At 39.3% G+C, this 21,768-nt stretch overlaps 1 pseudogene; it reads right to left on the bottom strand.

The window, feature by feature from the left end:
* Positions 1 to 5,649: 5,649 nt before the first annotated feature.
* On the bottom strand, positions 5,650 to 6,979 carry LOC103699129 (nuclear transcription factor Y subunit B-1 pseudogene; annotated as a pseudogene).
* Positions 6,980 to 21,768: the final 14,789 nt, after the last annotated feature.

Genomic DNA, 21,768 nt, shown 5'->3' with positions numbered 1-21,768 from the left:
TTTTTAATAGTGCATCTTCTACACACATCTAATTATCTCTCTTCATAACTTTTGAAATAAATCATACACCAATTCACCTTCATTCATGAATGAATTCTCTAATTGTCTTCTAAGAGTTTAAAGTTCAACTATTCTTACCTTTGCATTGCCACGGAACTCCTACTTTGGAGTAACCCACCCTCACGGGAATTCTTGGTGGTTGAGACTCTATAAAAGATGCTTTCCATACCATGCTAACTGAAGTACAAGGCTTTGTAGTCATTTTTCTTGACATCCTTTAGAGCATCGCTTGTCAAGCCATTTTCATCTCACCCCTTTCCTCTTCGTCCTGAGATTCTGAAAGTGGAGAAGGATTGTCGCGCCCCAGATCTAGAACATGATATGGCCGGGCTACTGAGGGGTACAACTAATGATAACACGAAGTCAACATTACATTTAGCTTTCAATTCCATCTCAATTATAATAAAATAAATAGGAATCAAATTTTATTATCCATTAAATAAAAATCAATACTGGTTCAGAGTATCTAAGTCCAAACATAAATACCAAACCTATAATTCTTACTATTCAAAAAATCACTAATTACAAATTTATAATCAACTAAAGAACTAAAACTCTGCTCTGCTATATAGATCGTCAAGCTTGCTGGCGTAACTCCAAGTCTGGACCATCCTCGGTTTCTATCGACCCTACTTGTCTGGAGAGAGAAAAAGAAAAAGAGAGGATATGAACAACTCAGCTAAGTAAGTAAACGTTTTACTATGTTACTGTGTCAAGCATTAGTTTTTCCATATCAATGCATCATTTAAGAAATATAACAATTATTCCAAAATAAACATTTTATAATACGGTATATTAAAATAAGTCATAAAGTAAATCATATGTGAATAAATCATTCATATTTTATAAACACAACTCCTAGTTTATTTTGCAAATAAATACATAAATCATTCTTCTGCTATTTAACCATATCATAGTTCGAAATATTGCTTCCAGATATTCGTGCTACGGTCACTTTATACCCATGACAGAGCCCGTATTCGTAATCGACAAAGATTCATATTTCGTATGCCATCTTTATACCCATTGGTAGGGTTTGTGATCATATGGATGCTAGCTTTGAGTATCGATTTTCTCAATTCTAGAGATCATACATAGCTATATAAGAGTCTTTAGAAAACTTATATATTTTTCTTAAAAGATGCACATATATAGATGAAAAACACTAATAGCATGATCAGATTCATATGTCATAATAAAGCTATTTTCAGCAAAATATTTATGAAATATTTTTCATAGAATATGATTTTCATAACACATATGTTGATCCGTAATTTTAAGAAAATATGATATCTTTGTTGGCAATATTATATATATGCATGGAACATATGATAATTTAGAATATAATAAGGAGCATAAGATTTACTTACCTCTTTCATCTTAGACCATCAAACTTTAGTAGGCAATTCAGTTAACCCTATTAAAATATTTTAAGTAAAATTAATTTCTATTTAGCGATTTTAATCAAATTAAAATAGTAAAAAATAGAGATGATTAGCTGGATGATAGCATTTGATGAGTCTGGATGGGTATGGCCTGAGCGGTTAGATCAATAAATCATAGGCATGGACTCGATCAGGATCAAGATTAATCAACATAGTTCATCAATGAAGGGTTGTCCCTGGTTCATCAAATAGAAGGATGGTTCTCTCTCTCCTCCTCCTCCTCTTCTTCTTTTCTTCTTTCTTTTTCTTTTCTTTCTTCTTTTTTTTTTAATTCTTCTTTCTCGGCAAAGCAAAAGAGAGAGAGAGAGGCTGGTGGCTGTGATCATGGTGGTCCAGCAAGATGGCGGTGGAAGGCAATGGAGGGCAGTCAGTGGCAGCGATTGGCCGTCCAACTTCGGTGGGAGAAGACGGAAATAGGGGTGCCTTATTTTGGAATGACTCTGGTGATTTTTGGCTCAAATCCATAGGATCGAAAGCCAAAACACAAAAAAGAAAGATGCGAATATGGAGAGCTCGTACCTCAGTCCGACAAGACTTTCTGGTGAAAATCAGAGGAAGAAACTTGGAGAACAAAAGCTTAAATCGAAGGATTTCTAGCCTACTCTTCGATGGATCTTAAGGAGGAGGATGGGGGATCTTAAGTAGGCAAAAATTCTTATTCAATTCGCCTCAAATCACCAATTTTTCTGGAGCAATAGGCATCTGTGATCAAAAGGAAGAAGACTCCGACTGGGAGTCTTTCTCACATGCCTCGCACGTGAGGCACTCCAAGCCGGCCCACGGTCGAGATCGAGCCAGCCTTGGCCACTCCGAGCCAACCCTGACCACTCCGGGCCAGCCCACAAGCCTAAATAAAATATGGGTTATTACATATTCTCCCTCTTAATATAATTTCGTCCTCAAAATTAACTTACTTAAGGCTCTTGTTTTAATAGAATTAACTTATTTAATGGATAATAAAATTGGATTCCTATTTATCTTATTATATTTGAGATAGACTTGAAAACTAAATATAATATTAGCTTCATGTTATCATAGGTTGTACCTCTCGGTAGCACAGCCATGTCATATTCTGGATCTGGGGCGTGACAAATGGTATCAGAGTGGACCCAGTCTATAACCTATGTAGACTAGGAAACATTATAGCACGGATTCATTGAGGCTAACCACGGACTGATCGTAGTGCTTGTGATTAGATTTGAATAGATTTCAACTCTTAGCTTGTCGAGGATATTAGAGCTTAAATGGGAAGAGTATGTGAGGACTTGTGAAGGCATGTATTTAGTCCCACATCGATTATTCACTAGGTAGATCTTGGGTACTTATATAGAATGAAGTAACCCAAATAATACCTTCTTGCTAGTCTTTTTGGGTAAGGTCCTAAGTTGTTACAAAGATCTTCATCTTTATGCTCTACATGGTATTAGCTATGAAGATCTCAGACTCAGGTTACTTTTCTCAAACTTCTCTTTAACCAAGCTTCCTCACGCCTCATACAATATCAAAACACGAAGAAGAAAGGCTTTCATGGTAAAGGTCATCAAAGAATAACTTATTCTAACTCAATGAGTCCTTGATCGGACACCAACATAAAGAAAAGAAACTCAATGGACAAGTTTGCCTATGACTGCTATCAATGCTCCTCTGAAACTCTAACTTTGGGGCTTCTAGAAAACCTTGTTGAATTTTTGACCATAATCCAAACTTTATGTGGAAACAAACATCATTTATTTCTTGGACACCACTAGCTCTCAAAACAGCAACATACAAAACTTAGCCCCCAAGTCAAGTCAAATTTTTACATCAAATAATAATAATAATAATAATAATAAAGTCAAATTTGATAACATACTCAAATTCTGTCACAACTCAGGATCTCACTCAAAAAGGCTAACTGGAAGGTATTATTTGGGATCCTTAGTTCTATATAAGTACCCAAGTTCTTGCCAGTAAATAACCAATATAGGACTAAACACATGCATGCACGGGTTCTCACAAACTCGAACCAATATTAGCTTTAACTCTAACAATAAAAGCACATAGGATTTCAAGATGAGACCAGTCAATATTCCTGCAATGACAATATCAAGGCATTATGCATTCAGACTAGGGTTCCGGTAGAAATTGCATGAGGCCATGCAACCTGAAGATAATTTTTAAGGATCTGAACTGATTAATACACTTTGTCGATATGTACCATGCTTGCTTGGGTATATAGTGGTTTATACAACAAATGCTGACATTGCACATTAATTGTTGTATAGAAGTGCCAGCCATGCCTAATTCTTCTTTTATATGAATCTAAGTGTGATTAGTGTAGGAAGGAGCTAGATGTTTATTCTTTTTCAGGTACATCTTTGACCATGATATTTGTTCTACATCAGAAATGAACTTCCTTTATATGATAAAAAGTGACAGCTTTTTGCATCTACATATCTCTATACTGATAGTTGAATTTCTGATATCATCATGATTTTGTTCACATTAATGTCTAACAAAGTGCAAGTTAGGCCTTCCATACGTAATTCTTTTTAATTTTTTCATCATGTAAAATTTCTTCGATTAGTTATTTTACTAAATATTATTCATAATACATGTATTTAGATCCCTTGGCATAACTTGAGACAAACCGCTACTGGTTCTGTACTGTGTTACGTGTAGTCTACATTCACTAGTTGGGAGCTTTTGTTACCAAAGACTTAAGCTGATTCAAAAGTAAATAACAAGTTTTTCCTTTGTTTTCACTAACAAAGTAAGCTAAAATTTGTCTTCCAGAACTATGCTGAAGCACTAATATATAACAATGAGCATCAAAGCCTGAACTTGGATCAATATATAAGGCATAATACATGTATTCATATCCCTTGGCATGATAAACCACTGGTTCTGTACCGAAGTATTGTGTATTGTGTACATTCACTGGTTAGAAGCTTTTGTTACCAAAGCCTTGACCAGACATAAAAATAAATAACAAGTTTTCTCCTTTGTCTTCACCAACGAAGGAAGCTAAATTTGTCTTCACAGCACGGGCCTGTTACTCTGCAAATCTGCACATCCTCTCTATCTCTTTTTCTCTCTCCCTCCTCCCTCTCAGTCACTCACATAGAGAAGTTCATTTTTCCTTAGAAGAAATACCACATTTCTTAACACAGCGTGCAGTTCAAAGCACATGATGACATTCTAACAAACATTTATTTCTCAATCTTCACTGATTGGTCTAATGCCAAGAGACACTGGCTAATGCGCAACATGTCATCACTGACACTCCAAACGACTGCCATGCCAGTTTCCTGTCAGATGTTTTTCTTTAGAAGCCTTCGCATATACCAAGATGGCACTTGTTATTATCGTGCGTGCGTGCGGTACGAGAGAGAGAGAGAGAGAGAGAGAGAGAGAGAGAGAGGGAGAGGGAGAGGGAGGGGGAGGGGGAGAGAGAGAGAGGTCTCAATTTCTTCCCTTTCCAAAGGCCATAAAAAGTCCCAGATTTCATAGAGCTAAACTTATAAAAAAATACCTCTTACCAAAGCTAATTCCTCAGAGGGTAACTCTACTTTTGATGCTTGCTGTTTCCAAAAAAATTTGCTTATCTAAGAACGATATGTAGTTAGTTTTATTCTAGAATCATTGGAATCTGAAACCAGTATACCTCAAATTTACGTTCATCCTCAGTTCTAGGAAGCAAAACGGTCATAAGGACAGGTTGCAAAATCCTAGCGGAGGCTTTACTGGAACCCATACAGGTTATTTGCAGGCAAGGGCTGTCCACGGTCCCCTAGCTAGGGCTTAAGGAAGCATGAAAACTAGACCTGTGTAATAACCATGGTGGAGCACAGTTATGCTAAGTGAGCAAAACAACATAAACATGGAAGGTATACCTCTTAATCAGACGCTTGCTTCGTTTTAGACAAACACATGGATTGACCAAAAAAACCCTCCAGATGAAACATGAACAAGGAATATTATATCAGAATTTTAAATGGAATGGGATGCTTATATGACCTTGCATTAACATCCTGAAAGATAAAATAAGCAAATGAAAAATGTTAAAAGCACAAGAGTAGCCAATCCATAATTATAATTAGATTAGTTTCATGTGTCGATATTTTTGCCATAAATAAAATGTTTCAAAGATTTGTCAGCACCCTATCATCTTTCCTCAATTTACATAAGAAAAGCATGTCTCACATCTTGATTTATTCCAACGGTGACTCCCATTTCAAATACCCCAAAAAACATCAGAATCAACACCTTGTAGTTTCTCTAGTTTGCTTTCTCTTGAAATGATTTCAGCAGTCTATTCTCGAGCTCAAACAATAACTATTCAAGATTAGTAAAGTTAATCATCGCACAAAGGACATCTCTTACAGATTGTCATCTTTTTCTGGTTGTTCAAATAACTGAGAGAACTGAGAGGTCTCCTTTGTCTTCATCCACTATTTAGATCAAAATTTCTCAAAAGGCAATATGAAATTCAGTATGTCGATCTTTATAAAAATTCAGAACTGCAAATTTGTACTACGTACGTTTAAGAACAATAAAACTAATTAGTCCTAACATTTAATAAACTCTTGAGTAACTAAAAACTGAAATTTCTTTTCCCAATTTATGCTTAGATAGTATAAGAAAAATAGAAATTAGATAAAGAGATCAAATGTTAGTAGAAAAACATATCGATTCAAGAATTTAGCCAACAACACTTGCAAAGCAGAAATCCGAGATTTCTGACCTTATGAAAAATAAAAGCGCACAAATATGATCACCATCAGCATCATCTTCTTTGCAATAGCTATAGCAACATTTAATTCCTGACCATCGTTGCCATCATCATCACATCATCAAATAATAGCTTTTGTACAATCACTTCTAGACTCGAAGAGACTAAAATCGCCTTGATGTTGAAGCATTATTCCCCTCCATGGCGTTAAACATTGACTGACCAGCTCCAGATGATTGATATTTTTGCTGCTCACCTCTTACTTCATCTCTAGCATCCATACTGTTCGCCCTACTATTTTGACTTCCAGAAGCCGCTCTATCCCCTTCCATCTCCCGATACTTCTGCAAATACCTCCTCATCGGCTCGGCATAGTCATCGAATCCCAGGGTGCTGAGGGCCCAGCATATGTCGTCTCCATTCACCGTCTTGCGCTTCTCCTTGTGGCACTTATCAGAGGCCTCCCCAGTGACGAAGCTAATAAACTCCGACACACACTCTTGCATCGTCTCCTTGGCTTCCTTGGAGATCTTAGCATTGGGAGGAAGGATTTGCTTCATGATCCTCCCCACGTTGGCGATGGGCAGAAGTCGATCTTGCTCCTTGATGCCTCCATCGCCTGATGCTGCGCCGCCGGATGTACCCTGAGCTGTGTGGAAATTATTAGGATGACCTTCTGACTCTGGGCTGTTCCCTACGCCATCAGCCATATCCACAGTCACTGAAACCCCCTTTCGAATGGAGACACGGGCTCCTCCTATATAGCTCCAAGCGTACATGTATATGTATATGTATGTATGCATGCATACATTTAAAGTTCTTGCATGTATGTGCAAAGGGTAAAGAGATGTAAATCTCTCTGAGGTGACACAGAAGTGGTGTCAGCGTTCTAGGAAGTGCCATGTTATGATGATGTCGGAAACCTCCACAGTTGTTGTAGGACTGGATGGTGGGGATTCACACTGTGAGCTCAGGTCCCATATATATGGTGGTGGAGGTTTTAAAGTTTCAGCTGTTGGACTGCCTGTTAGTATATCATGGTTTGATTAGGATCAGTGCTGAAGGGAAGACTTTTGGACTCACTTCGCACGTGCTAAGACATGAGAGGAGAACACATGATTTTTTGATGAAATGGGAGGCAGTGTTACCACCTTTTATTTTATTGGTAGTGAAGTTATTTACAAGATGGGTACATGACCATTGAATGATCACTGAGTGCCCTAATTCTGGTAGTTGTTTCAAGAAGGGTTTTATGAAGAGGAAAAAGAAGAAGAAGAGGAAGAGAGGAACCCAATGTCGGCTGCTATCAGCTTGGAACAAGCTGTTCAAACCATAATATTATCACCTGCTATTGCGTAGTTTGTGTGTATTGCTTTTCATCTCGCTTGTTAAGTGACTCTTCTTCCATGTTTTGAAATGGGAAGGGTTGGTGCTAAATTAGGCTAATGCTCACCCTCCCACTAAGCACATCATAATGCAAGGTTGATATGGTCCCCCTTCCTCTGATCTTTAATGCGCTCTGGACATCGATGATTGTACTACATTGCATGGTTGATCACCTGTGCATGTGATGCTGTGGATCCAGACCTAACTGCATGGAAATAAGCTTTAATTATAAAATAAACTCCTTGTTGGATTGCTTGCTCTTTAAGTTCAAATGAAGATTCACCACCATAATACACCACATTGATAAGTGAAGAATTCGAACCGGCCCTTCCCAATTTTGTTAAATGATCTGTCCTCATCAATCAAAAGCATGGATTGTAAGGATGCCTCACCATTTGCCAGCAATGAAGTTTAAGTAGGGAGAACTGGGGGAGCTATGTTCCCCGTATTAGTCCCACTTCTGTTGATAAAAGGAGGTTGCTAAGGCACCTAGATTGTAGGCTCGTTATGTGGCCTCATGGTTAAAGAGCATTGGATAATGTTCGATAATCCTAGTTGTACAGCCCGTTATGTCAAGCAGCACCACTGCAGCAATTATCCATCCAAGGAATGAGAATATGAGAAAATTCTATGTGGAGAAGCTTCGAGTTTTGAGTGTCTCCTACAACCTAAAAGTTAATCATCCCTAATTAATCATGGACACAAAAGATGGGGACCTTAATAAAGAAGCATAAGGTGAAAAAGACAGGTCACTAATGGTGGTGAAACCAACCACATATTGAACAGGCTGATGATTGCAACTCCATTATTCATCTACAAAGAGAGAATCTTAAATGGCATGATTGAGTGGTAGGTTAGACTCGTTTTCATGGATATACATCAATGACCGATTTTGTGTTATGCGTAAACTCAGAAGTGGCCAAGATTTTGGTGGCGTAATTTTGCTACAAGCCTGTCCCTCTCAAATGACTGAAATCTTGGTCACTATCTTTTTCATATACCCAACAACCGTTTGAAGGTTTATTTTCAGATTGATGTGGATATTGGGACTGTTTTTTTTTAAAAAAAAAGAAGAAATCAGTATGTACTTTATTAGCAAGAAATATGAGTCATTATCAACATTAGGAATTTTGGTTCACTTAATTTGGGCAGCTGAAACACTGACCTGCTATAAGCCAAAATGATAAGCTAAACAGGAAAAATGTAGATATTGGACTACCTACAAGAGTTATTGGTTGCGTTGCTGAAGATAAATCAGTTTTATTCCTTATAAGAAACAATATAATAAAGTAGCAAGAACAGTTTAAGAATGAATTATTTTTCTAGTCTTTATGTATTCTTATTCCTAAAATCTAAGATTCTTGAGGATAAAGTGCTTGAAAAAGAAAGGTTGATAAAAAAATTGACAATCAACTCTCTCCACCAAAAGAGGGGAAAGAAAAGAAAGGTAAGAGAAAGGAGGAGGAGGAGCTAGGAGGAAGGAGGAGGAGGAGAAGTAGAAGAAGAAGAAAAAGTTTCAAAAAAAAAATCATCTACATTTATTTTCCCAGCCAAAAATTTCAATCATACTTAGAAGAATTTTTGCTTTTATAATTATAATATGACTAAAACTCCTCTCTATGAAACGATCATAAGTTGTGGTACGCCTCATCAAGCAACATAAATCAAATTTACATCTATCTAAGCTTATTTTTTAATTATTTTACCAATAGACATCAATAAGATGGCTCACATGGAACATGCAAATACGACCTTGTTTACATTGTATTCCCGATTTACTATAAACAGGCAATTTCAATGAATTACATGCTAAATACAAAAACCTATATATTGGACTCGCAATCCAAGTTTATATCCTTATCATTTGAGCCCTTTCGGTGCATCGTCGTAGTTGATTTTATGTAATACACCCAGATGTCTGTACATAAACATTCAAACGGTCTTATCCACAAAAGCAAGTTTTAGTAGTCAAACCTAAATAGGAACTTAACACTACTTTCTCTAACTATATATTGGACACCTGGACTCGAGAACTCAAAAGCATGCATGACATGTTTAAGATAAGGTTTGTAGCCAATTGCTACATATTTACCCTAAAATAAAGCCAACATGATATGTCATGATATTTACATGGGCAGGTGTGTTAACTTTGGACGGAGTAGCATATTGTTTCTCTACTTGTAGCTAGCATGTTCCTATCCATCCACCTGGTCTTATAAACCATATGTACGTCCCACCTTCTGTTGACAGAACTTTTTCACTTAGAGATCCTCAATTAGCCGTTGGCTATAAAACTAATAAATGAGCCTGGATACAGCAGCAAATCATTAAAACTCCCACCCCACGCTACACTTGATACTATTAAAACTACAAAAATGAGTCTGGAAGTTCCTTTTTTTTCTTTTCAAGTCGAAGGACAACATATATAGTAGTATGATTTTTAACCAAAAACCTTCATATAGATCCAAAAATTAGTTAATTAGTCCAAAATTGTTACCATAATGAGAAACTATTGGATAAATGGTGCAACTTTAAGTTAAATTATGAAATATGGTTATGGGAACTATGGAAAACAAATTCAGCGCACGCTAGCCATGGAGAAGCAGAGCTCACTATTAGTTTTATAAAAAAGGTTTTGATCAGTAGTTCTATTTACATAAAGTAAGCATGTGAATGTAGTTCAAATGCCCTACCAATAGCCATAGTATAGAACAATTTGTTTGGGAAAAATGTATTCATCATTACATCAGCTTCATCTTTAAAAACAAATGGAAAATAAATTCTTGGACGGTTTTACTACATGATAAGCATGTATTTTCTTTCACTGTAAATCATGATTTTAGTTCAAGTTACATTTTCTTTTCTTTCTCAAAATAAGAAATCTCTTCTTCTTTTTTTCACTCGGCAAAATCCTGTCTTCCGAAGTTGAAATTTTCCTTCCCTATTATCTCAAGTCCCTCCAAATTTTTGTACTCTCTTCCAACCAGACAGCACCATAATATACTGTCCCCACTCTTCAACCAGAAAATGTCTCTGGCTATAAAAAAAAATGCGTACACTTTATTCTGAAAACATATCTGACTCCATATAGTGCAAATCTGTTCCCTTTTCTTATCCCAAGATGCCAGAATCCACTTGATCAGAAAATGGGGGAGAATGATTGGCCATTTCAGACACAAGCAACTAGTTTGTGTCAATTATATATTTATCATCACGTACACATACATACATACATGCATGCATATATATATTAGATATAGATATAGATCTCCTGTTAACTTATGCTGATGCTAATATCTTTTATCTGTGTTGCATGGGGTTTTAACAATGCCCTTTGACATACTTTTGGCTTCTTATACTCCACTTGGAAGATATGGGCATGGTTATGGAAAACACTTCTCTAAAATAATCAAAATCCTCGGCTCTTGTCGTGGCATTTACGGCAAATTGCGAGGGGGTACTTGCCGATGCCAATTTAACCAATAGAGGAAACTGGATTTCTGGAGTGCACATGTGTGGGGAGCCTCCATGTGGTCCTTCTCTTAACCCCAGGAAACAACTGAATCATTACTCCAAAGGTCAAGGAAAAAGGGATGGAAGATAACAAGGACGAAAGACACTCTGGGCTATTAATATGCCAAGGGACACGTAGTTAGGTTTTCAAGATTCTCATATGATATATGCTTCCATCTATGTAGTATATATATGTTATAGGCAAGCTGGCAATTGACCCACACCTCTCTTTGGATCCCATTGCATTAATGACCCTAAAGAAATGCACCAAGTGGCATGAGCACTATATTCATGAAAGGGACAAGAAAGCCAAGGGGAACCCCAAGACGTTGGGGTCTTTTGAGGATCTCGGTAGTTCTTTAAAACCCCACTTGTTGAAGATTCTTTTGCCTTAAAAAGTGTTTTAATGGAAAGGATGTTGAATATCCAAGGGTCTGCAGGCATCGGCTGTAACCCAGCATTGGATAATTCTACTTGAAAGGTTTGGAGTAGAGTCATATTCTACTATAGAGTATGTGTTTAAGGTTGCTTAAATCCTGACGTAGTCTTTGCTGGGCCACATCTCGATGCTTTATTTTGATTGAATTCGAAACAAGCAAAAAGAAAAAAAAAAGATGAAACATAAATCATGATCAACTAAGCCCTCTCGGGGGCTTGCTTAAGAATAAAAAAGAGAAATTTATGGAAATATCATGGAATAAATTTGATCTATTCATGGAGATTCCGTAGAAAATTCAGACTTTCTTTTTGATGCTGCAATCAAATAAGAAGCTTCTTTTGATAAGGAAAGGGGGTGGGTTTTGGGGGTGGGGGAAGAGAGAGAGAATAAAATAAGGTGCCTCTCACAACCACAAGCTTTCTTGTTTGATTGGACAAAGCTAACATGGCTATTAAGGGACCCAAAAGGATATTGTGAATTTGATTACAGATATGGTCATGAACACTTGAAGAGAAGTGGAAGGGGTGAATTCCTTTGGAGTACAATATTGTGATGGACATGTCCCTTAGGGGCATATCATCCTAGTGCAGTTTATGATCTACTAAATCAGACTTTGTGCTTAACTCACCAAAACAAGAAACAGAAAGAAGGGTTTTCCCCCAAGAATATGTAGGAAACCGAATAGTGAGAAGGATTAATGAGAAACCATAACTTATTTGCTAACATACGCCTGTCAGAGAACAAAGGAAAAGACAAAAGGACTAATGCTTGTACTAATAACTCTCTCCTTATCTGCCACGAATTGATAAAAAAAAAACAAATAATGATATCCAGTTTTCTTTCTTTGGCCCAAGTGGCAGCACAGAGTTCACTGAGATGAATTTTGTTGACTGAAGGCCTGACGGAATCTGGAGGAATCTTCTTTTCCTAATGTTCTTGGATAACAAAGAGAACTTCTAATTGCTAAGAGGAACATCGTTTATAGTTTATTTTGCATTAAAAGTATGGAGAGGAGCTGCTTGTTTTAATACCTTCCAGGCAGTTCAGCAATTAAGTTGGTATTATTTATATGTCCAACCTGTTTGAAAAGTTATTTAAGAAATATCTCAACCAACCATCGTTGCTCAATCTTTGAGTTAGGACGAATGTTATCGTTGACTCATCGTTGAGCAACTAAAAATTCTCTGCACAATCAAAAAATCTTTGGTTAAGAATATTACATATTATATGGCATTAAATTAAATTATCTTATAACTATCAGCAGACCTGCTCATGACCAGCTGGACAAAGCCATCGGGTTAAGCTTTGCACTTCAACACACGTCCCGGCTCAAACGTTTCAGTGAAACGTTCTCCTAAACGGCGTTATGTCTAACGGATCTTCAACAAACCAGCTGGGCAACAAAATCCTAACAACCTTCTGACAACTCTGATCTCTCCGATCTCTATATATACCCTATCAAGTAAACCGATGGAAGGTGAATGAAAATATATTCTTCTTCTTCTACATTTCATCTTCTTCCTCTGTTCTCTTCTCAATCTTCATAATTGTTATCATGGTATCAGAGCAGGACGACCTCACTGGGACGACCTCAACTGATACATCTAATCTTCCTCCTACAAAATGAAGGGATTCTGAAGCTTATGCAGTCTCCAAACTTCAACCTCGAAGTTGTTCTTCCGATGGCCTCACCTGGATCAATAGATGCTACCCAATCAAATGAAGGACTTCGAGCAATGGAAGATCAAAGCATTCCTCCTAAATTGAAGTTTCTGCTGAATAACATCTCTAATCTGGTATCCACTCCTCTCACACATGACAACTTCCTCACTTGGAAATCCCAAGTTTCAAGAGTTGTTAAGGCCAGCGGATACTTAGGTTTTTTAGATGGTTCTTACATCTTAACTGTTGGGAACCCGCCCATGCCGCTGATATTTCAAAACAAAAATCAGATGGCAGCGGAATCGGCATGCACGGGTTCGACGTTCATCGCATGAACGTTGTTTCTAGACCTTTCGTAATTAGGTAAGAATTAAAACTTTTAAAACTATTAGGAAGATCAAATCTTCACCTTGCGCGGGTAGATGATCACCGCAAATCTGAATTCGTGGTTTTGGAAGAGGGTTCGCTTGAAGCCGTTCAAACGTCCGGCCTCTACGGGTATCCACACGAAGCAGGATCCGATCCAAGCTCTCTATCTCACCGGGGTGCTAGCTCCCTTGCAGAGATAGCTTTTGATGGCTGATCTCCTCTCTTTCAATCAACCCTTGATTGTGCTTGAGAGGAGGAAGAAGAAGGATGAAGATGGGAAGAAGATCAAAAGCCCCTGCAGCCTTCTTCTTTTTCCATGCGTTGGAGCCAAGGAAGAAGACCAAGAGGAGGGAGACGCCTCCTCTTCTTTTCCCTTTGCTGATGGCGGCTGAACCAAGGAGAGATGGAGAGGGGGTGGCCACGTGATGAAGAGGAGAAAGGTTTATCTAGGGCGCCGGCCCTAGTCCTCCTTTAATAAGGATGAAGGGCTCCTACAAGTTAGGAGCCCTTGACTACTTTCCAAGAGGGGGCGCCGGCCCCCCTTCTCTCTTCATGTCGCACCAACTAAGTGAAGAGGGGCTGATGCCCCTCTTACTTGGTTAACCCAATCCTCTTCCAAAAAGGATTAGGTGCCTCTCTCATGGTTTAATCCTAATCTAATTAGGATTAGCCAAATTTGGGTTCAATCTACGCTAGTCCTAATCCAATTAGGACTTGAATGAATCATGACTTAATTGAACTCTTCAATCCTAATCCAATTAGGAGTCATGTTGATTCATTAGATTAATAATTAATTTAGACTTAAGGAATCCTAATCCAATTAGGATTTGTTTAATTTTAGTCCTAATCCAATTAGGACTTTATTTGAATTCGAAGTCCTAATCCAATTAGGATTTCTAGGAATCCTACTCCAAGTAGGAATCCAATTTTAATTCAAAGTTCCTAATCTCATTAGGATTGTAGGAATCCTATTCCAAGTAGGAATCCCAGTCCTACTCCAACTAGGATTCCCAGTCCTAATCCAATTAGGACTCTAGGAATCCTACCCAAAGTAGGATTCTTGTTTCAAGTCCAATTAATTAATTCCCTTTCCTTCTTCAACTTCTTATCAATCAAATTGATTACTTGTGATTCCTAATCACGATTTCAACCATCGGATCGGTCAATACTTCTAGTGTGTGTGACCCCATAGGTTCTATTCTGACTGGTAGTGAGATATATTGTGATCTCTATCTCAATATCATTGAAAACTCCTTTCAATGGGTTGGAACGATTCCAACTCAACTCATTAGGGTTTATCGATCATCGAGATAATCCCTGTGAGTCCCACCATCCACCAGTGACACCTAGCAGCATGTAGTGGCTACCCAGCAGAATGGAATGATGAACCTCTAGGTGCAGTTAACATGTGATACAGTCCTACTATCGTGGATCCCTACAGGACGGAGGTCATGGACAACTCGTCAAACCCCATCGTCTGTCATATGTCAAGATTTATTCGACTTGAGTTCGATAGCGGAAAACTCTTTTTCCACTTTATATTACTGCCCTGGCCAAGGTCTTAGAACTCAGTCTAACAAATCACATAGGATCACTCCTCTTCTATCAAGGTCGATAGATTCCTTATAGGTGCATACCCTACTCCTACAGTGAACCTACTGCAGCCAATCTACACTGCATGGACCCATATGGCTAGAGACCATGTATGTGTGCAGTCAAACTACAATAACCTCACTGTGAGTAGCCGAAGCACCGCAGGTCAAAGGACCAGTCACACTACTGCAACATCAAGCAAGTCACTGACGAGTGGATAGACATCCAAGTGACTTCTTGTCTTGGTCACGCTCAGTACCCTTGTTCTCTAACAAGCACCTGCACTATCACTTCAGTGTCCCTACACTGTGGACTCAAGTCTCGTCCATCCAGAAGGAAAGTGATCTGTGCACTGATCGGATCGATCACCGTCCTCGTGATGATCCATTGATCAGGAGCATTTAGAAATTAATCACCAATGATACATGGCTCAAATTCTCAACTCTTGGGAATATGTATCATCATCTTATTAATTCCTTGGACGATTCATAGACACATAAATAATATGAATGAAAAGATGCCTTTTATTTATTCAATAATAAACAGTCAAGTACAAAATTATGTCCCTAGAATCAACAATGTGTCAGCCAAATTGGCTTCTAGGGCATACATCTAACAATCTCCCACTTGCACTAAAGCCAATTGGTCATATATCTTAGGCCCATCTTCTCAAGGTGGGCTTCAGTCTTTTGCTGACTCAGCTGCTTAGTGAACGGGTCTGCCACGTTATCCGCGGAGTCTTCTCTCTGCACCTCTATATCATATATAGTCGCGTATGAAATGGAAGCGCCGCTCTATGTGCTTGGATTTCTGATGAGACCATGGCTCCATAGCTTGTGCTATGGTGCCAATGTTATCGCAGTAAAGTGTTATGGCATCTAATGACATTACACCTAACTCTGCAATTAACTTTTAATCAGAAGGTTTCCACTGCACCCTTAGATACGGCTTAACATTCAGCTTCTAAGGTAGAATCTATAATGATCGGTTGTTTGGAACTCTTCCAATTTACTGAACCACAATTGCACATATTCTGATGTAGACTTTCTATCATCAATATGTGTGCATCCTTCTACCTCCAACTCTGATCTTCTCCCAAAGACCAAGAACATGTCCTTAGTTCTTCTCAAGTACTTAAGACTGTTCTTTCGCAGCTATCCAGTGCTTCTTGCCTGGATCCGACTGATATCTGCTTGTGACACTCACAGCAAGAGCTATATCAGGTTGTGTACACAGCATGGCATACATGAGGCTTCCCATTGCTGATGCATAGGGAATCTTGCTCATGTGTTGAATCTCTTCAGCACCTCCTCTATGTACATCTTCTGTGAAAGGCCAAGCATTCTTTTAGATCTATCTCTATAGACCTTTATTTCCAAAATATAGGATGCTTCCCCAAGGTCTTTCATGGAGAATTCTTTTGACAACCAGACCTTGACCGAGGTTAGCATGGGAATATCATTTCCAATCAGGAGAATGTCATCTACGTACAGTACGAGAAAAACGACAGCACTCCCACTAACCTTTTTGTAAACACACGGTTCCTCTTCGTTTTTGATGAAATCAAACGTTTTGATTGCGTCATCGAAACGAGTGTTCCAACTTCGAGATGCTTGCTTTAGTCCATAGATGGACCTTTGCAGCTTGCAGACCTTGTGATCTCCATCACTGAAAGTGAAACCCAAAGGCTGTTCCATATAGATATCTTCATCAAGATATCCATTCAGGAAAGCAGTTTTCACATCCATCTGCCAGATTTCATAATCATGAAATGCTGCAATGGCAAGCAATGTTCGGATGGATTTTAGCATGGCTACAGGTGAAAAGGTCTCCTGATAGTCAATGCCTTCGCGCTGACTATACCCTTTCGCCACAAGCCTTGCCTTATAGGTCTCTACCTCTCCATCCGAACCTATCTTCCTTTTGTAGATCCATTTGCATCCAATAGGTACAATACCTTCTGGTGGGTCTACTAAGGTCCAGACTTGGTTGGAACGCATGGAGTCTAACTCTGACTTCATTGCTTCCAGCCATTTCTCGGAATCGATATCAGATATCGCCTCGTTGTAGGTTTTGGGATCCTGTATGTGATCCCTATCTCCCACTAGGAACATTTCCTCGGTATCCTCTTCTAGTATACCTAAGTATCTATCGGGAGGATGGGAGACCCTACTAGATCTACGAGGTGGTCGAGGGATATTGTGTACTGGCTCTGTATGAATGGGTTCAATAGGATCCATGACTCGTTGCTTTTCAGAGACTTTCTCTTCAAGCTCAATTTTCCTCCCACTGCCTCTATCAAGGATAAACTGATTTTCCAAGAAGATGGCATGACGGCTCACAAACACATTGTGATCCTTTGAGACGTAAAAATTGTATCCTAATGACTCTTTAGGATATCCTATAAAACGAGCACTTATGGTCCTAGCCTCTAACTTGTCAGCCTGTAGTCTCTTGACGTGGGCTGGACATCCCCAAATCTTGAGATGACCCAGACTTGGTTTCTTACCATGCCATATCTCATACGGTGTGGTAGGAACGGATTTAGAGGGAACTCTATTCAATAAATAAATCGCTGTGAGTAAGGCATCTCCCCAAAGGAACATAGGTAAATCAGTGAAGCTCATCATGGACCTGACCATATCCAATAGGGTCCGATTCCTCCTCTCTGACACCCCGTTGAGTTGAGGTGTACCCGGAGGTGTCCATTGTGAGACTATGCCATTTTCTTTGAGATAGTCCCGGAATTCCCTACTAAGATATTCTCCTCCTCGATCTGATCGAAGAGCCTTAAGAGGTTTTCCAGTTTGTTTTTCTACTTCATTCTTGAACTCTTTGAACTTTTCAAAAGACTCAGACTTGTGTCTCATAAGATACACATACCCATACCGTGAGTAATCATCGGTAAAGGTAATGAAGTAAGAATAACGTCCCCTGGCTAGCACATCGAATGGGCCACATACATCTGTATGTACTAGGGCAAGTAATTCAGTGGTCCTCTCCCCATGTCCTACAAAGGGCAGTCTTGCCATTTTTCCTTGAAGACAGGACTCGCAAACTGGATATGACTCGGAAGTCAATGAGCCTAAAAGCCCATCTTTATCCATTTTGTTCATTCTGTCCTCTCCAATATGGCCAAGCCTGAGGTGCCACAAATATCTTTGGTTTATCTCATCTCTGGATCTTTTGGATCCTTTGGCACTCACATCTTGCTCGGTAACATTCACAGATACATCCATATGTAAATGATAGAGACTGTCAATCATGAAACCACGTGCGACTATTTTATTTCTCAAATAAATAGAACAGCAGTCTTTGTCAAATATAAAAACATGACCTTCCTGTGCTAGACATGAAACAGAAATCAAATTTCTGCTAGCAACAGGTACATAATAGCAGTCTCTAAGTATTAAACTAAATCCAGACGGTAGTCGCAGATGGTAGGTGCCCACAGCCACAGCAGCAACTTTTGCCCCGTTGCCAATCCGAAGGGTTACCGCACCTTCCGCCAGCCTTCTACTTTCCTTTAGACCCTGCATGGTAGTGCACAAATGGGCACTAGAACCAGAATCTATAACCCAACTAGAAGTAGAAGAAACCGTTAGATTAGTTTCAATTATGAGCAAGTCTATACCTTCTGAAGGTATGTCACCTTTCTTGTTCTTTAGGCTCTCGAGGTATGAAGGACAGTTTCTCTTCCAGTGGCCTTCGACATTGCAGTGGAAACATTTTCCTTTGTCGTTAGCCTTTTTCTTTTGAACTTCCTTCTTTTGCTTCTTGTCTTTCTTCTGCTTCTTAGCAGGCTTCTTTTTCTTCCAAGTAGACTTTCTCTTGGAACCAGAAGTCAACTCAGCAGTAAGGACATTGCCCCTTGAACCTTTCAAGGCTCCCTCAGCAGTTACCAACATGTTGATTAGTTCAGTCTTAGTGCATTCAATCTTATTCATGTGGTAGTTTACTATAAACTGACCAAATGAATCAGAAAGTGACTGTAGGATCAAATCCACTTGCAATTCCTTGTGCATGTCCATACCGAGCTTCTCAAGCTCCTCTAGGTCCTTGATCATGGTCAGACCGTGATCATGGACAGACTGCCCTTCGCGCATCTTCGCTTTGAAAAGCCTCTTGGACACTTCAAAACGAGCTGTGCGACTCTGCTCACCATACAACTCTTGCAGGTGTGCCAGTATGTCCCTAGCAGTCTTTATATTTTCATGCTGGCATTGGAGTTCATTAGACATGGATGCCATCATATAGCATTTTACTCTAATGTCATCATCCAACCACTTTTTATGCATCTCACGCTGAACATCAGTAGGACGTGCTGGTAGTGTGGGGATATCTGAATCGAGTATATAGCCTATTTTCTCACAGTCCAAAATAATTTTGAGATTTCTAAGCCAGTCCTTGTAATTGGTTTCGGTCAGTCGGTTGGTCTCAAGAATACGGGTCAAAGGGTTTGAAGCTGACATTATATCTGCAGAGAGTAAAGATTCTAGTTAGACTTTTGTACTTGATCCTAATCTATTCTAAGGTCTTTTAGAACAAATGTAACTCCCACTATTTTCTCGAATTCCTCACACTCCCCTGGTAGGAAAACGGAAATCCCACACGACTAGGGTTTCTAATGGGTACTGCGGTCCCACTGATTTACATGCCACCTCACCTAACAGTTATTGGTGACACATAGATGGATGAGTGTACAACTCTTGTACAATGCTTCTCAAGCATGTTGCAGTGCAACTTGGTCTCTAAGCCATGAAGACCTCACCTAACAGTTATTGGTCCCATTTCTTAGTTAAGTCAGACCCACCGTATAACCGTAGGAATAAAGTCGTCATTGGGTCCTCACCTAACAGTTATTGGTGCCCAACCCCACCTTTACCCTACAACATCTCATGTCTATAGAGAGGTCCAGCCCCCCGATGCAACTTGACCACTGTGTCCAGCCGAGACAAATCAACATCAGAAAGGCCTTAGCAACTCTACTACAGTAGAAGACCTATTGACTTAATATTGATTAATCAGGTCTTAGTGTTTGCAACTTGAGCCCTTCATAAGAGGTAATCGAACAATTGGCCAGGTAAGCAGGTGGGAGGCTCCCCTTACTCAGAGAGTAAGGTCCTAATTAAGTAACCACCTTTCATGCTTTCCTAGACACCAATTAGATCAATTAGTCTAATATGACTTGCTCATGTCGGTTCACTCTCGACTTGATTGAGGAGGTTTTGATTTAGGTCTCAATTGGGTTTGCTACATCACATGTAAACCTATCTACCCGACTCGCATTTACATCACATGCAAACGGCACATCACAGGCAGTTATAATCGCAGCATCAAATTAAAGCTAAACTTTAACTAGGTGATGATCATGGATTCTAATTAGGTCGTATTACAAGCACATGCACATCAATCGATCAAGTGGTCTTCAACTCTTGAATTGGTTCCAAGCCTCCTTGATTCGATCCTTGATCAACTCTTGATCCCATCGCCATCAACCGCTTAGATCACCTTTCATCTCATGCCTTTGCTTCAACTTGATCGTTGATGTACATCACATCACAGAAATACAACCAGATGTAAAAAAAAAATAAAAATAATTTACATATCCTTTTAGGAGGCACGCAGGCCTCTCAAAACATCAAACAAGATGTATGCAAGCATCTGAAAAATTACATGACATCGCAGATCACATCGCAGGTCATTACATTTGATACCAAAAGGGTTTGAATCCTATGATCATCACCGTATGCAACAATTATAATTTTCAGATCTGAAAACTAACTGATTATTTCATGACATAGGTCGCTGATCATGCTAATCATGATTCTAAACTTTGTAATCCCATTAACAATGCAATTAGAATCATCTTTTTATCACATAAAAATCAGCATGTAAAAAATCAGCACCCCTGAAAAATCTGCATGCAGAATTTTTCAGCATGCATGATCAATCAATTTTCAGATCTAATAAGCCTTTAGATATTTAATTCTTACCTTAATCTACGAAGCCTAGGCTCTGATACCACTGTTGGGAACCCGCCCATGCCGCTGATATTTCAAAACAAAAATCAGATGGCAGCGGAATCGGCATGCACGGGTTCGACGTTCATCGCATGAACGTTGTTTCTAGACCTTTCGTAATTAGGTAAGAATTAAAACTTTTAAAACTATTAGGAAGATCAAATCTTCACCTTGCGCGGGTAGATGATCACCGCAAATCTGAATTCGTGGTTTTGGAAGAGGGTTCGCTTGAAGCCGTTCAAACGTCCGGCCTCTACGGGTATCCACACGAAGCAGGATCCGATCCAAGCTCTCTATCTCACCGGGGTGCTAGCTCCCTTGCAGAGATAGCTTTTGATGGCTGATCTCCTCTCTTTCAATCAACCCTTGATTGTGCTTGAGAGGAGGAAGAAGAAGGATGAAGATGGGAAGAAGATCAAAAGCCCCTGCAGCCTTCTTCTTTTTCCATGCGTTGGAGCCAAGGAAGAAGACCAAGAGGAGGGAGACGCCTCCTCTTCTTTTCCCTTTGCTGATGGCGGCTGAACCAAGGAGAGATGGAGAGGGGGTGGCCACGTGATGAAGAGG

This window comes from Phoenix dactylifera, chromosome 8 (assembly GCF_051530095.1).
Source record: "Phoenix dactylifera cultivar Ajwa chromosome 8, Ajwa_hap1_PhDact_Kaust_v1.1, whole genome shotgun sequence".
Classification (NCBI taxonomy): domain Eukaryota; kingdom Viridiplantae; phylum Streptophyta; class Magnoliopsida; order Arecales; family Arecaceae; genus Phoenix; species Phoenix dactylifera.
Note: the sequence above shows the minus strand (reverse complement) of the source record. Positions and strands in the feature narration are given on the sequence as shown.